This window comes from Sceloporus occidentalis, unplaced genomic scaffold, assembly GCF_023333645.1.
Source record: "Sceloporus occidentalis isolate IW3139 unplaced genomic scaffold, rSceOcc1.0.p SCAF_3, whole genome shotgun sequence".
In the NCBI taxonomy this organism is placed as follows: Eukaryota; Metazoa; Chordata; class Lepidosauria; order Squamata; family Phrynosomatidae; genus Sceloporus; species Sceloporus occidentalis.
In genome coordinates, this window is record NW_028316983.1 from 10794193 (window position 1) to 10809522 (window position 15330).

Sequence of the window (15330 nt, forward strand, 5' to 3'; positions counted from 1 at the left end):
AGAACCCGGAAACATTGCATAAGTGCAAGAGAAAGTTGACTGACTGGATGAAAGGTAGTTTCTGGGTTGTAGCCACTGCCAAACTGCAGGTTTTTCAGAGCTACAATGTTAATTGTTTATTCAAAGAGAACGGTTATCCCATAAAAGTTTCTGGATCCCATTTGTTCGTCCAGGAGACACCTAAATGCCTTCTTTCCTATTTATCTGAGCACTGTCCACCTCCAACAGTGCAAACACAAGTTAACAGTTAACTAACCACACACACAGTCGAAACACAGTTTTGGAGTATTATTAACCAACATTGGCCAAGTACTCAAATACAATCACAGTGTGTAATTTTCTCATAATGTTTGCTTCTAACTTTCTTTGCTTACAAATGATACAACGTGATTTGTCCTGTAACTAGTCTGAGGCACAGCTATTTGGAGGAAATAAAAGCAAGGAATTTCCCCCATCTCATTCATTTTCCTTAATTCCCCAAATTTCCAGCATGACAAATGGTGAGACATTAAAATTCATTCACACATAGAACTATTTTATTTGCTGTGTGTCACATTCCCTTGGGAATTCTTCCTGTCCCTTTTCTTTAGACCCTTCAACTACACTTCTAAATACTCAACATGAAGTTTTAAGATACTGCAATAATTGAAATATTTGGGAACTGAAGGTAATTTTCTCAGTGGGGGGGGGGGGAAGAGTTCTTATTTGGGGAGTAAATATCTTCTTTTTGCCTATCACTACAAGCATGTTCTGTCCTAAGACCAAACATGAGCAAAACAGCATGACTTCAGAACTTTAATATGTCACAACAGCGCATGCATATTCACAGTAGGAACACAACAGAGATACATCCCAAACAACTTCTCAAGGAAAATCACATCCAACCACAAAGGAGAAAAAAGTGCTATTACAATCTCAACCTCCCTCTTAAAAAGACGTGTTCCTTCATACTACAATCTCATGTGCCTTTGAGGTTTAAGCAACACAGAAGTGGCAACTGCAAAATTAATGCTGTTTGGCAATGCTTTAACGACATTGCCATTTAATTGTACTGCTTTAACTGCATTACCATTAAAGGCAATTGTTTAATGCTATGGAATCTCAGTATTTGTAGTTTCTTGTGGCAACAGAACTCTCTGACAAGAGAAGGCTAAATATGTCACATTACTACAAATCCCAGAATTCCAGAGCATTGAGCCATGGCAGTTAAAATGATGACAAACTACAATATCTCTGCAGTGCAGATGCAGCCAAGACTTAACAGAAGTATGGACAGCAAAAGGAATTGGAGTTTTCATCTACATTTGCAACTGATGAACTCTCACCCCCCAATCTGTCCTTGACCATACTTTGAAAAACTGACTAATAACCGTGGTCATCCAAATTTTCCATAATGTTACAGCACAACTGAGAGAGATGTTCCAACGAAGTCAGTTTTTCAAGCTCTTCAGGAAGAGATATTAGAGACTGAAAAGAATATTCAAGAAATGATTTAAGAACATGTTTTTTCAAGTATTGAGAAACTGTAATAAGAAGAATCCTGGAGTGACAAGAATCTTTACAGTTCAGGACTTACTCTGAACAAAATCCGCACATGGATGTTTGGCACAAAAAACAGAGTTTTCTATGCAGAGAATGCTGTAATTGGTTATTTGTTCTACATAAAATTCATACATGGTTGATTTAAATAGAAAACAACCGTATTTCTGCAAGGGAATTCATATTTCTGTATTGAAATATTATTTTCCACACAGAAAATGCTGTTTTCTGCACAGAACACCCCTGTGCAAAATTTACACAGAGCAGTTCCAAAATGTGAGCAGTCTTCCAAAACAGTGTGGTTTTCGAAGACTTTCCTGATGCAGGAAGAAAATTAGTAAAATTACTCATTGATATCTTCAAGAAGAAACTTATTCATGTTGGAAATGACTTCAAGGCACACCACCACCACCACCACCACAACAACAACAACAACAACAACCAGAGTCACCAAAAGAATTCTGGCCACTGGTTCCAACCCTACATCACTGGCACCAGTGATTCAAATTGTTTGGATTTATAACCAGAAAATTACCTGTATTCCTAACATAGACATTAGAAGCCCATACAAATCTATCAATTGTTGACTTAGGAGAAGGGCTGTAGCACAATAGCAGGACACATGCTTGTCGTGCAAAAGGTCCAGATTCTATCCTGAGCAATAAAAGAGCTAATAGTTTGAATAATTATGTGATGGAGTCTCAGATTAACAGTCCCAAAAAAGGTAACCCCTGTCGATTGGAGTGGATAGTACCGGATAAAATGATAAATGGTCTGTCTGACTCGGTAACAGGGTACCTTACATGGTACCAGCTGTTCTGTACATATTTTTGAAGGTCAAATCTACTCATCTTCTCCACCCACTCTGTTGGGCAGGGAGAACAATCAAGCTTCAGCAAGGAGGGCGAGATATTGTAATAGAGAAATCCAAGGACGTCACTGTGTGAAAGAGATCATCCTAGTCACTGTGTCCATAGCAGCAACAGATGAGTCACTGTTTCACCTTCTATGAAAAATAGCAGGAGAAAAAGGTCATCCTCCATGTTCTGTGAAGGATTCAGGAGAAAGAAATCAAAATTGCAGGGCTACCAGGGACAGCTAAGTTTCTGTTGCCCTTCCCCAAATAATGTACCTAGTAGAAATAGACTCAAGAAACAGAGTTGAAACAAGGTACCAGGACTCCAGTCCAATACATGCAGGAAAATGCAACCAAAGCAGTCCTAAAAGACACTCATCCAAACTTGGTTAAAAAGATCTTCAACACACACAATGCATTTTACTGTGTGTGCCTGCCTGCCTGCCTTTAGCTCGCCTGTTGACTTGTAGTGATCACACAAATTTTATAGGGTTTTCTTAGGCAAGGAATACTCAGAAAATGGTTTTGCCGATCCCTTCTTCTGAAATATAGCCTACGGCATCTGATATTCATTGGTAGTCTCACAGCCAGTTAACAGCCCAAACTAACCCTGTTTAGCTACCAAGATCAGATGGAACTGGGTGCTTTTAGGATATTTAAGCCATACAACAGGATAAAGGGAACCAGCATGGTATAGTGGGTGTTGGACTAGAACTCGGGGTGACTGGATGCAGAATGCAATGCTGTGGTATAGCATCCTGCTGAAGCACAGTAGACCAAAATGGCACCAAATAGCATTAGGAAGGCTGCCACCAGCACTTTTCCTGTGTGGCAAAACCAGGTGGGCTTGCATTGTTAAAAGCTTTCACTTCCAGAAAGGACCTCTACAGGACTATTTAAAGGAAGGTGGTTTATATGCCCAGAACAACAGTATTGCTGAAATGATGTAAATAATTAGAATTATTTACCTTCCATTTGAGCTAATGGAAAGGAGAAGCTTAGCAAGAAATGAATTGATGGGGGTTAAAAGCCAACTCAGTCTCCCACTTTCTACCTCGCTATTGTGAGCCTAGTGGGATTGTTCTTAAGGTCTAAATTCAGTCCAGTACACTCATGGAAAACTTCTGGACTGTAAAGAAACAGTTATGTAAATTCCACTGCTACAATGCGTCTACTCTATTTTGAACTGACAATTGGACTTAGAGACAAAATCATGGGTACGCAACTGTCTAGGGGCAATTCTCACAATCCTCCCCCACAGCAAGCCCCAATACTTCCATTTTCCTCTGCAGTCCTTCTCAAAATGGTGACAGAATGTTTCTAGGGATGGGATGAGGATATTTTCTCACATTTGGTGGACATTATGCATAGTTTTGAGGCAAAGATTGCTCAAAAGTTTTGCTGATTTTTTTGGGAGGGGGGAACAGGTAAAGAGCTCCAGAGATCACAAAAGTAGTGTCCATGGGTGGACACGTGGCTTGCTTTTGCCACCCCTGGTCCAAGTATATCAATATGCCTTCAGACATACAGAGAAAGTAACAGAGTCAGACAGTCAGTCCTACGTTACAGCCGCTAGACATCCAGTTAGCAAGTTAAGCTGGGCCTTTAACATACTTTTGCCAAACTGCTTGCCAAAACAAACCCAGGTTTATGGAAAGGATCCAAATCAAATGAATGTGAATAAACTGCTTTGAAAAGGTGGCCGCTTATGTGAAAACAACAAAACAAAATCCATGGCTTATTCAGCCAACTGGGGTTTTTCCCCTACTTAATTCCATTTTCTGTTGTAGAGTTAATAATAATAATAATACATTTTATTTATGTTTCCCCGCCTCTCCCACTGGATCGTAGTTCAGAAACATGGCCATATTAGTCCAGAATATCAGTATCTGAAAGGATCTAGAAGCATCTTTGAGACTAGCTGTGAGAAACAAGTTGTAGCATTAACTTTCGGCTGCATCCACACTCAGAAGTAATCCAGTTTGACACCACTTTAAATGACATTTTTCAATGCTATGGATTTCTGAGAACTGTAGTTTGTTGCGGCACCAGAGCTCTCTGATAGAAAAGACTAAATGTCTCACAAGACTACAGTTCACAGAATTCCATTACACTGAGCCATGGTGTCAAACTGGATTATTTCTGCTGTATGAATGCAGCCTTAGTCTATTTCCTCAGATGCATTTGGGGTCTTTGAAAACTTATGCAACAATTTCTTTTGCACAGTCAGTCTCAAAGACTTACAAGATCCCTTTGCATACCAGTTTCTGTTACATTATTTCTAATGGGACTTGTATTTGCATTGTACTTTTCAAAAATGCACACAGCAATAATGAACAACTCGTGAACAACTCCTAATTTATATTTGCAAACAAAATTATAACAATACATTTTAACATATGAAGACCCAACAGTCTTCTTATGTTACTAACTGATATTCTGCTGCTGCCAATAATAACATTTTTTCATAGACCTTGAGTGTTAGGTTTATCCGAGTTTACCAAGAGCCCCTTAATTGATAGTTACTCAACAGTAACAACAAACCACAAAACAGACACACTAATACAGGACAAACCCATCAGCAAGCCTAGGTATCCTGTCAGGCAAAAGGACCTCATAACATGAAGGGCTTCTTCACTTGCTTGTGTCGTCTAGGTGTTATATCCCATCACTTCCTAACAATATCTTCTGCTGCCTACGGAGGACAACGAGGACAGTTTCCAGGGAAATGTGGCAGGGTGAATACAAACCTAATCTGAAAACTAGCAAAGATTCAGAAACTTCCAAGAAAACAAACCTCCTGAGATTTTGTGCTGGTAAGAGCGAGAGTAGCGTAGTGGTTTGAATATTACTCTGGAGTTTGAATATTACTCCACCATAAAACCCACTGGGTGACCTTGGGCAAGTCACACTCTCTCAGTGTCAAGGAAAGGCAGTGGTAAACCTCCTCTGAACAAATCTTGCCAGGAAAACCTCATGATAGGTTCACCTGAGGGTCGTCATAAGTCAGAAACGACTTGAAGGCACACAGCAACAACGATGGTAAAATCAGTCCTCTTCAAGACCAACTTGAAAGGAAAACCCCAGTGGCATGAAATTGCTGAACAAGATTTTATCAGCAGGTTTGATTCTGCTTGTTAGCTTTTCGTTGAGGTGGAGGGACTTATCTGGTCCTAGTACAAGTGGTTAAATTAACAAAGTAGTGCTCAGAAGATAATGCTGTCACTCAAAATTACTACAGCGCACGGTTTCTATTTTTATCTTGTATGCATATGAGAGTTGCATAGAAGTGTACATAGGCCACAGGTCTTGCATGGGATGGCCTTTGCACCCCTGTATTTACCAAGAAAAGCATGTGTGGTGTAGTAGTTTGAGTTCTGGACTAAGACTCTGGGAGAGCAGGGTTTGAATCTGCACCCAGACATGGAAAACCATGGAAATCTACTGGCTGATCTTGGGCTAGTTATACTCTCTCAGTTGAAGAGGAAGGCAATGACAAACTTCTGAATAAGTCTTGCCAAGAAAACGGTATGACAAAGTCTCTGTAAAATTCAAAGACATAGCCAAGTTAGTCTGGAAAAATCAGTGTGCAAGGGGATCTTGTAGCACCTTTGAGACTAACTGAAAGAGAGAAGTTGGTTAGATTTGAGTCTACTTCTCAGATGCGTGGGGAGTCTCCATTAAGTTGGAGTTGACTTGAAGGCACTTAACGACAATGTGCCAACTAAAATGGACACTTTTCATATCTAATAAAGCTTACAGGAAGGTGGACTTGAAGCCTGGAGGATCTACTGTTTATTTTAAAAAGTGCCAAGTCAGAATCTTGTTGGGATCTTGTGTCTTTGTGAGAGGATTCATGCCTGTGGGAATTAAAACTGGAAATTTCCACAACATACACATCAGTCCCATTGTGCAGTGGGACACTGACTACTCTCAGTGTTAGGTCGTCATAACTCAGAAATGACTTGAAGGCACACAACAACAACAAAAAGAGTGGGGTAGTAATTTTGTTGTTTCTTGTTTTGTGTGTTATGTGTTCAAGTCATTTCCAACTTATGGCAACCTTAAGGCAAATCTATCACAGGATTTTCTCAGCACGATGTGTTCATAGAAGGTTTGCCATTGCCTTCCTCTGAGGTTGAGAGAGTGTGACTTGCCCAAGGTCACCCAGTGGGTTTTCATGGACTAGGAAGGATTTGAACCCTGGTCTCCAGAGCCATGGTTCAAACAATCAGACCACTACACTGCACTGCCTTTTCAATTTTGTTGCTGTTGTGCTTAATTAATTGAGAGGCAGAAATCCTTGACTATATACTGCAACTTATCCAGAGTTTATGCATTGATCCCAACTTACCTTTCTGCCTCCATTTGTTCTAGTTCAGTTTTTTCCTGAATGCTATAAATTTTAAGGTGTCACAATGTTTTTTGCTGCTTTATCTATCACAGCCTAAATCACGAAGGCTCTTTACATTGATATTTAAGTTCTTACACTTCACAACAGTACTGGTAACTGGTAATAACATTTTGTCACGTAATGTGAAATAAACAGGGGGGAAACAGGTTGAGTTCCCCCCCCCCCCATCATATTTGAAATCTAATAAATAAAGAAGATAAAAGGAAGATGAAGACCAAAACTGCCTTTAAATCCCAGATTCCTGAGAGATCTGAGTTGGAGAGAAAGAAGATTGTTGCACAAGCTTTCATAAACTCTGCTTCATCAGACTGAAGCTGTGAAAGTTTGTGTTTCAATCTTCTTTCTCTCCAGTTAGTCTCAAAGGTGCTTCCAGATGCATCTAACGACTGATACAGACTAATATGACAGTCTGTGAATGCATTTACCAGATGTGAACATGGCACAGAAGCTCACCTGGACCAAAAAGCATCAGGTGTGCCATCCTTTTTCATGCTGTCCTCATGCTGATGCACACATCGAGTGGGCGGCAGAAGCTGGTACTTGTGATGATGGAGAGAGAGCAGGTCATTCCCATACACCTGGGCTCCATTCTTGCTGATGCCCAAGGCCATTCAACTTTTGATTTTTTAAAAATCTGAATAAATGCAAGGCCAAAAAGTCCAAAGAAAATGGGGGAGAGGGTTGCAGAAACAAAACAAAACAAAATATTTATTTTTAAAAAATCTAAATCAATGCAAGACAAAAAATCTCTTGTTGGCCCTACCAAAAACCCATAAGGAAATGGGGTAGGGACCACACTAAGTCCAAAGAAAAGGGGGCAGTGGGTTGTAAAAGAAACTTTAATTAAAAAAAAATCAGGATCAATACAAGGCTAAAACTCTCTTGTTGGTCCTACCAAAAAACCTACAAGGAAAAGAGGCAGGGACCACTCCAAAGAAAACAGAGGAGTGGGTTGCAAAAGAAACTTTTAAGTTAAAAAAAACAATCTGAATCAATGCAAGGCCAAAAATCTCCAGTTGATCCTACCAAAAACCTGCAAAGAAATGGGGTCGGGGCCGCTCCAGACCAAAAGAAAATAGAAGAGGGTTGCAAAAGAGATGGGTTGAAAATGTCCAGCCTCCACTGGATGCCTGTAAGAATAATAATAATAAAAAGGGGGAATGGGATGCTGATTTGGTTTTTAAAAGAGGGGGACCCCAGGAGCAAAAGCATCCAGCCTTTCTGTGGTCAGATGAAGTCGAATGGGACAGATCTGAGCCCTGAGAGTCCCCCAGCTGAGAAGCCCAAGCTGCCTGCGAGGAATGGCATCTCCCTTTCTCTCTCTCTCTCTTTCTCTTTCTGTCTTCTTTGCAAGAAACTCCAAGTCCACGTGTCACTTTCGCAGCCTCTCTTCCTGCCTGGGTCTTTTTCCAGGAAGTCTCGCAGCTGCAAGTGAAGCAGACCAAGGTTTAGGGGGTTTGTTGTTTTATTTTTGGGAGGGAGGGAGGGGGGAGAAAGGCGGAGAAATGAAAGCAGGCAACAAAAAGGAGACGACCTCCTCCTGCCCAAAGAGATCGGACCGCGATCATCGCGGTTCAGGTAGAAGGATGCTGCCAGGTAGAGCTCAAGTAATGGGGATTTCTCTGCAGAGAGGCATTTTTTTCTCTCCGTTGAAACCATGGGAGCTGGAGGCTGCTAGAAAACTGCTGCTTTTCTTGATGCACCAAGAAATATAGCATACATATACTATATAGAAAATATATAGGAGAGAGAGAGAGAGCGAAAGAAGATAGATGGATGGATAGATAGATAGATAGATAGATAGATAGATAGATAGATAGATAGATAGAGGTAGCATCAAGAAATTCTCTCTCTATATGTGTGTGTGTGTTATATGGATCCATGGCTGCAATAAGCTCAGGGAGGAAAGACAGCATGAAGAAAAGGTAGCATGAAGAAATATAGGGTATTTAGCCACTACCCTGGTGCATTGGAAAACAATACTTCCCAGTCCTCTACATTGGATAGCTTGAGAAGCACTGGCCTAGAGCTTTGCTCTGGTGCCACAACAAACTACAATTTCCAGAATTCCTTAGCATGGCGCCATGGTAGTTAAAACAGTGTAAAACTGGATTATTTCTGCAGTGTGGATGCCACCTGGCTTGGAAGAAGTCAACAGAGTGGCTGGCCAAAGTCCAGTCAAGGCTGGTTTCAGTTTCTCTCTTCTATACCCTTGAGCCACCAAAGGGTAGATTCCAAATGATAAGTTTGCCTTAGGGTCGCCATAAGATGAAAATGACTGGAAAGCACACAACAACAGGAACAATGGGTGCAAGCTACAAGAAAAGAGATTCTACCTAAACATTAGGGGGAAACTTCCTGACATAAGAGCTTGGATTGTCCTCAGATTGTGGTGAAATCTCCTTTTTTGGAAGTCTTTAAAGAGAGGCTGGAAGGCCATCTGTTGGGGTGCTCTGATGGTGAGTTCCTGCATGGCAGAATGGGGTTGGACTGGTTGACTCCTGTGGTCTCTTCCAACTCTATGATTCTATGATTCTAACTTGGACTTCCCTCCCATAAATCACCAGTCCACAGGCCACTACAATTTCTAAGGTACTAAGTGCCTGTCTACCCTACAGAATTAAATTGATTTAATCCTCAGTCCCTTTCTTTTCAGGGTGTCTTCAGAATAGCTCACCAAACTACAAACCCCAGGATTCCATAGAACATAATGATAAAGTCATGGCTATTAAAGTGGTACCAAATTGCAGTACACAATGTCACAAGATTCAAATAGCCAGAATTTTTTTTAAACTAGATCCAACAATAAGAATAGTGTGGCCGCTTTTTTTGTCTTTTAGCCACATTCTCTGTGAAAAGTCAAAGAGGTGGACTAAGATAAAAATCAAAGAGGTGGACAAAGATAACAAGCTGCCTTTTTTTCATATGAACCTTTAACACACTCACATCAGCCTGCTTTACAACACTGAGTCATATAATACGCGGTAATGATACTGTGGCATGAGTGTTTTATTTTCCAGTTCCTTGTTTAGTATTTGAAAGAGAACCCTGCCTCTATACTTGGTCCCAGAAAAGCTATGGACTTGCTATTCATTTTCCTTGTTTTAAATAGTGAAGGATTAGACTGGCCACATTTTGCCACAGGTGAAACTGACAACTGTGGGCACAGGTAAGTACGTTTCTACTTTACAACCTTCCAAACCAACCTTCCAAGATAGCAGGACACACAGAACCTTCTTCTGTTTACCAGGTTAAACTGGGATTTCCTCTTGAACAAATGTGTGCTTGGTCGCAACCAGTGCATTACTATAGTTTACCTGAAGGCATTAGATTGCTGTAAATATTCATGTATAAGTCCAGAAATTTGGGTTAAATAATTGACCCCAAAAACCAGCCGGGAACTTCTGTTATTAAGAAATGGCTGCTCCATGAACACTTCGTCGCTGGGAGAGGTGCGGGGACACACTTCAGTGAATGCAACCGGCTACCACACCTCCACACTTCTGAAGCGTTTAGCCAACGATTTTAGTGCAGTAAACCTCCATGAGATAATCCCCTACAAAAGGTCAACTCTAGTTAGTATTTGGATGGGAGACTGCCAACAAATACCAGGTGCTGTAGGCTACGTTTCAGAGGAACGAACTGAGAAGACTGCTTCTGAGTGTTCCTTGCCTAAGAAAACCCTATGAAATTCATGAGGTCACCATAAGTCAACAGGCAACTTGAAGATACATACACACAATATACCAAGGACCAGCACTAAATCTGTTCACATTGAGTACAGTTGTTTCTTTCTTTCCTGGGACCTTGCCAAGTCCAAGGATTATCATTCTGAGTAGCACTGCTGTAGGCCGTATTTCAAAGGACTGCAATGGCAAGCCACCTCCCATAAGTACACTGTGAAATTTATGGGGTTACCATAAGTTGACAGGCAACTTGATGGCACATGCACATGTACACATACACAGCAGGGGAGAGAGAGGGAATGAGAACATATTTCTCTGTTTGGAAATTAAGTAAAAAGTCCTAAATGGGCTGTTCTCTGATCAAGTTGAAATGAGATAATTATTCCTTTTCATTTACTTAGGGAGCCAGGCTCAGGAATATTTAATCTAGCTTGCTTGCTTTTGGCCAAAAAGTGGATGGAGAGCAGACTGGAGCCTTGGTTCTGCTATAACTGTAAGGGAAGGAGAAGGCTAAGTCCCTATAGCAAGAATCCCTATTTATATGTATATTATTTTATGTTATGTTATATTAGAGTCCCTATACCAAGAGAAAAGTGGAATATAAATAAATAAAAATAGTAGTAGTAGTAAGTATATAGACTCCCGGGATAGTCCTTGTAAGTTGCAGCAACCAATCAATTAATCATTGGAACTTAGAGCACTAGCACAGCATGCTGGAGCTCTACTGGCTGATCTGGAGATTTGCACAGTGCAAATCTTACATCTTGCCTGGTGCTAGACCCCACAAAACTGAAGCATGTGCACCCTCACCACCAACCTAAAGATGACCCACATAAAACTGGACTCAGGGACAGACTCTGAGATCTGGCCACCTTAGATGCAATCTTCCCCACCCAAACCCAGGTAAATATTGCCTGCAGCTTCCCCTTGGTTTCCTTACCAGCTGCAGGTTGCAGTAACCCTGTAGTCTCTGTTGGAGACTAATAGCCACCTGCTATTAACATTTCCTCCCAGCATAGCATCACTCTAAAGCACTTGAGAAAATTTAAAATGGCAGATGCTTTGCATATCCTGGTTCCTCAGTGACACTGCTTTTGTCAAGATAATTCACAGTTCTCAGTCACTCAATTCCTTTTCTAAAGAAAAAAAAAGTTATTTCAAGCATAAGAACAGGCAGATTAGAGGAAAGCATTTAAATGGGGAACTGTGCCTCCTAGAGGTATCTGGGGGCACACCTTGCTATTTTTACACCAGTAAGGGGGGGATTTGGAATGGGGGGGGTACACTAGAAAGCCCACAGACCACATTTTACTTGGAGGATCATGTATGGTATAGGTATACAAGAAAGCCAAAATTGCAATCTAAACATAAAATCAAGAAAGGAAGGCTGGTCTATTTCCACAAAGGTCACCATATGAGCTTAACTAGCCCAGGGGTCTGACCATATTCCTGTTTGGTTACAAGTAGGTTCAACACAGCAGTGCAACTTGGCTTACTTTATGCTACTTGAGACCCCATGTGAATGCTATTAGTACATGCAGGACAGAAAAGAAAATGAACACAATCTTTCCCTTTTAAAAAAAATCTTATTTATGCTTCTGAAAACCAGCATGGTATAGTGGTTTGAGCCTTGGACTATGACTGTAGAGACCATGACTTGAATCCCTGCTCAGCCATGGGTGACCCTGGGCATGTTATGTTCTCTCAGTCTCAAAGTAAGGCAAAGGCTGAGCCATGGGTGGTCCTGGGCATGTCACACTCTCTCAGCCTCAGAGGTAAGCAAAGGCAAACACCCTCTGAACAAATGTTGCCCAGAAAACCTGTGATAGGTTTTCCTTAGGGTCACCGAAAGATGGAAATGACTTGAAGGCACACAACAATATGCTTCAGGCTGATATCTGAAAAAGATAACTTGCATTCTTTGTACAAAAGTGATAATGTAAATCCATCTTGAGCCTCTGGTTTATGATATGTGAACACGATGCAAGACTGAACACAGAAAAGAGACTCAATGTCCCTTGCTCCCGAAAATATAGACCTTGTCTTCCTGTTAAACAAAAAAGAGATAGAAGACATAATCTTAGTTCTAGAGGAAACAAAATTGTTTAAACCAAGTGAAGTAACTACCTTACATGAAATAAAGTACCATTGCACACTGAGAAGTCCAAGAGAGTTTATTCTTTAATATAAAAGTATTTATCTAGGCTCCACCTGAAATAGGCTTACAGCAGCTGTGAGCAAAGTGTTTCCTAGAAGCCACATGTAACTTGCAGCCATTTCCTCTTGTTAAAAAAAGATCACTCCTGGGCCTAAAATTGCCAAAGGGGCAAAAACTCTCTGCTAGCTTCTTTTGGCCTCCAACCACACTCCAACTCTTCAACTCATTCTCTTGGTCACTGTCTTGACCTAGTTCTTGCTGCAAACTGCGCCATTTCTGACTACCTGGCACTTGACTTTCCACTCTCTGACCATCATTTAATCTCCTTTGCTCTCACTTATACTCCTCCTCCTCGCCATACTATTCAACGCCTTTTTCGTGATCTTCAATCTGTCGACTCTAACCATCTTGGTCTGACCCTGGATTCATCTCTCTCTTCCCTAAATCTCGGGGATTCTGCTGATTCAGCTATGTCTTTATTTAACTCCACTCTTTCCTCAACTCTTGACCATTTTGCCCCTGTCTCTGTACACACTTCTTCCTCCAAGACTAGACCTCAGCCCTGGCTTACCCCCAACATTAAGTTTCTCCGGTCCTGCTCTAGAGCGGCCGAACGTCTTTGGAGAAAGTCCAAAAAGTGGGCTGATTTTATCCATTTCAAATTTGTTCTTTCTTCCTTCTCACGCGCCCTCTCTATGGCAAAACAGAATTATTACAAATCATTGATCTCTGCCAATGAGAGGTGCCCGCAGCGTTTGTTCTCCACCTTCAATACTTTGCTTAAACCTCCCTCTCCTCCTGTCTCTTCATCTTTCTCTCCTAATGACTTTGCTAACTATTTCATCTCTAAGATTACCACTATTCGCTCTGAGATAGTCCCTCCTGATTCTTCTGCTCTTAATCTTCTATCGCCTTCGCCTAACAAATTTTCTGTCTTTCCTCCTGCCTCTTTGGATGAACTCTCTACACTTCTGAACTCTTCCAAACCTGCTACCTGTCCTCTTGATCCTATTCCTACTCGTCTTCTAATCTCTATAGCTCCCTCCTTTCTGCCCTCGCTTCTCCATATCTTCAATCTCTCTCTCTCTACAGGCTCCTTCCCTTCGGACTTCAAACATGCTCTCATTTCCCCAATTCTGAAAAAACCTTCTCTTGACCCCTCCTCTTTGTCTAGCTATCGTCCGATTTCTCTTCTCCCCTTTCTTTCTAAGGTTTTGGAACGGGTTGTCTATTCGCGCTGTCTTGAGTTTCTTGAAGCCAACTCCATTCTCGATCCCTTTCAGTCTGGTTTCCGCCCAAGGCATTCTACAGAGACAGCTCTCACTAAGATCTCGAATGACCTTTTACAGGCCAAGGCTAATGGCCTTTACTCTGTTCTCATTCTTCTCGATTTGTCTGCAGCCTTTGACACTGTTGATCACTGTCTCCTAATTGACATACTCTCTGACCTTGGGTTCTCAGACTCTGTTCTCGACTGGTTTAGATCTTACTTGTCTGGCAGATCTTTTGCAGTAGTTGCAGGGGGTCAGACTTCTTCTCCTGTTCCCTTATCTGTTGGAGTTCCCCAGGGCTCTGTTCTGGGTCCCCTTCTATTTTCTCTCTACACACTGTCCTTAGGAAAACTCATCAGCTCTTTTGGCTTTTCCTACCATCTGTATGCTGATGACACCCAGCTGTATCTTTCTGCCCCTGACCTTTCTCCAAGGCTTGAACAGCAAGTCTCGTCTTGCCTTACAGCTGTCTCGCAGTGGATGCGCCATCGGCGGTTGAAGCTCAACATGTCCAAGACGGAGCTTCTTGTCTTTCCTCCTAACCCCAACCTTCAACACTCCTTTTCTGTCTCTGTGGACAACATCTCCATTCAACCAGTCCAGCAAGCCCGCAGTCTTGGCTTTATCTTTGACTCTTCTCTGTCGTGTATCCCTCAGATCCAGACCACAGCCAAGGCTTGTAGATTCTTTTTGTACAATATTGCCAAAATCCGACCATATCTCTCCGCCTCTACTGCCAAGATCCTGGTCCATGCCCTAGTGGTCTCACGACTTGATTACTGTAATGTCCTCCTGGCTGGTCTTCCTTTTTCTCACCTCCGTCCCTTAATCTCTGTCCAGCATTCAGCTGCACGCATTATCACTTCCACCCACCGCTCTGACCACATCTCTCCTGTGTTGGCATCCCTTCACTGGCTCCCTCTCCCTTTCCGCATTCAGTATAAGCTCCTGCTGTCGACATTCAAAGCCCTCCATGGACTGGCCCCTCCTTACTTATCAGACCTTCTTTCTCCTCACCTTCCCACCAGGGCCCTCCGTTCTGGTAGTCAAGGGTTCCTGTCTCAGCCCAGGATTTCCTCTGCCCCATCTCGGATTCGCCCCTTTTCACTTGCTGCCCCTCACTCCTGGAACCTTCTTCCTCCACAAGCAAGAGCCATCACTTCTTTAACCAGCTTCAAAACGGAGCTGAAAACCATCCTGTTCAGAGAAGCCTTCCCAGGCATCGCATAATTGTCGCTTACTATCTGATGTTCTGTTGTTGGCTGTTTATCGATCCATTTCCTGTATTGCTATGTACTGTATATGTATTATCCTACTTGTGAGTATGTATTTTCCCTGGATAATGATTAACCTTCCTTTTTGGAGCCAAGCCCTCCCTCCAGTCCATCTGCCTTGGTCCAGGCCTC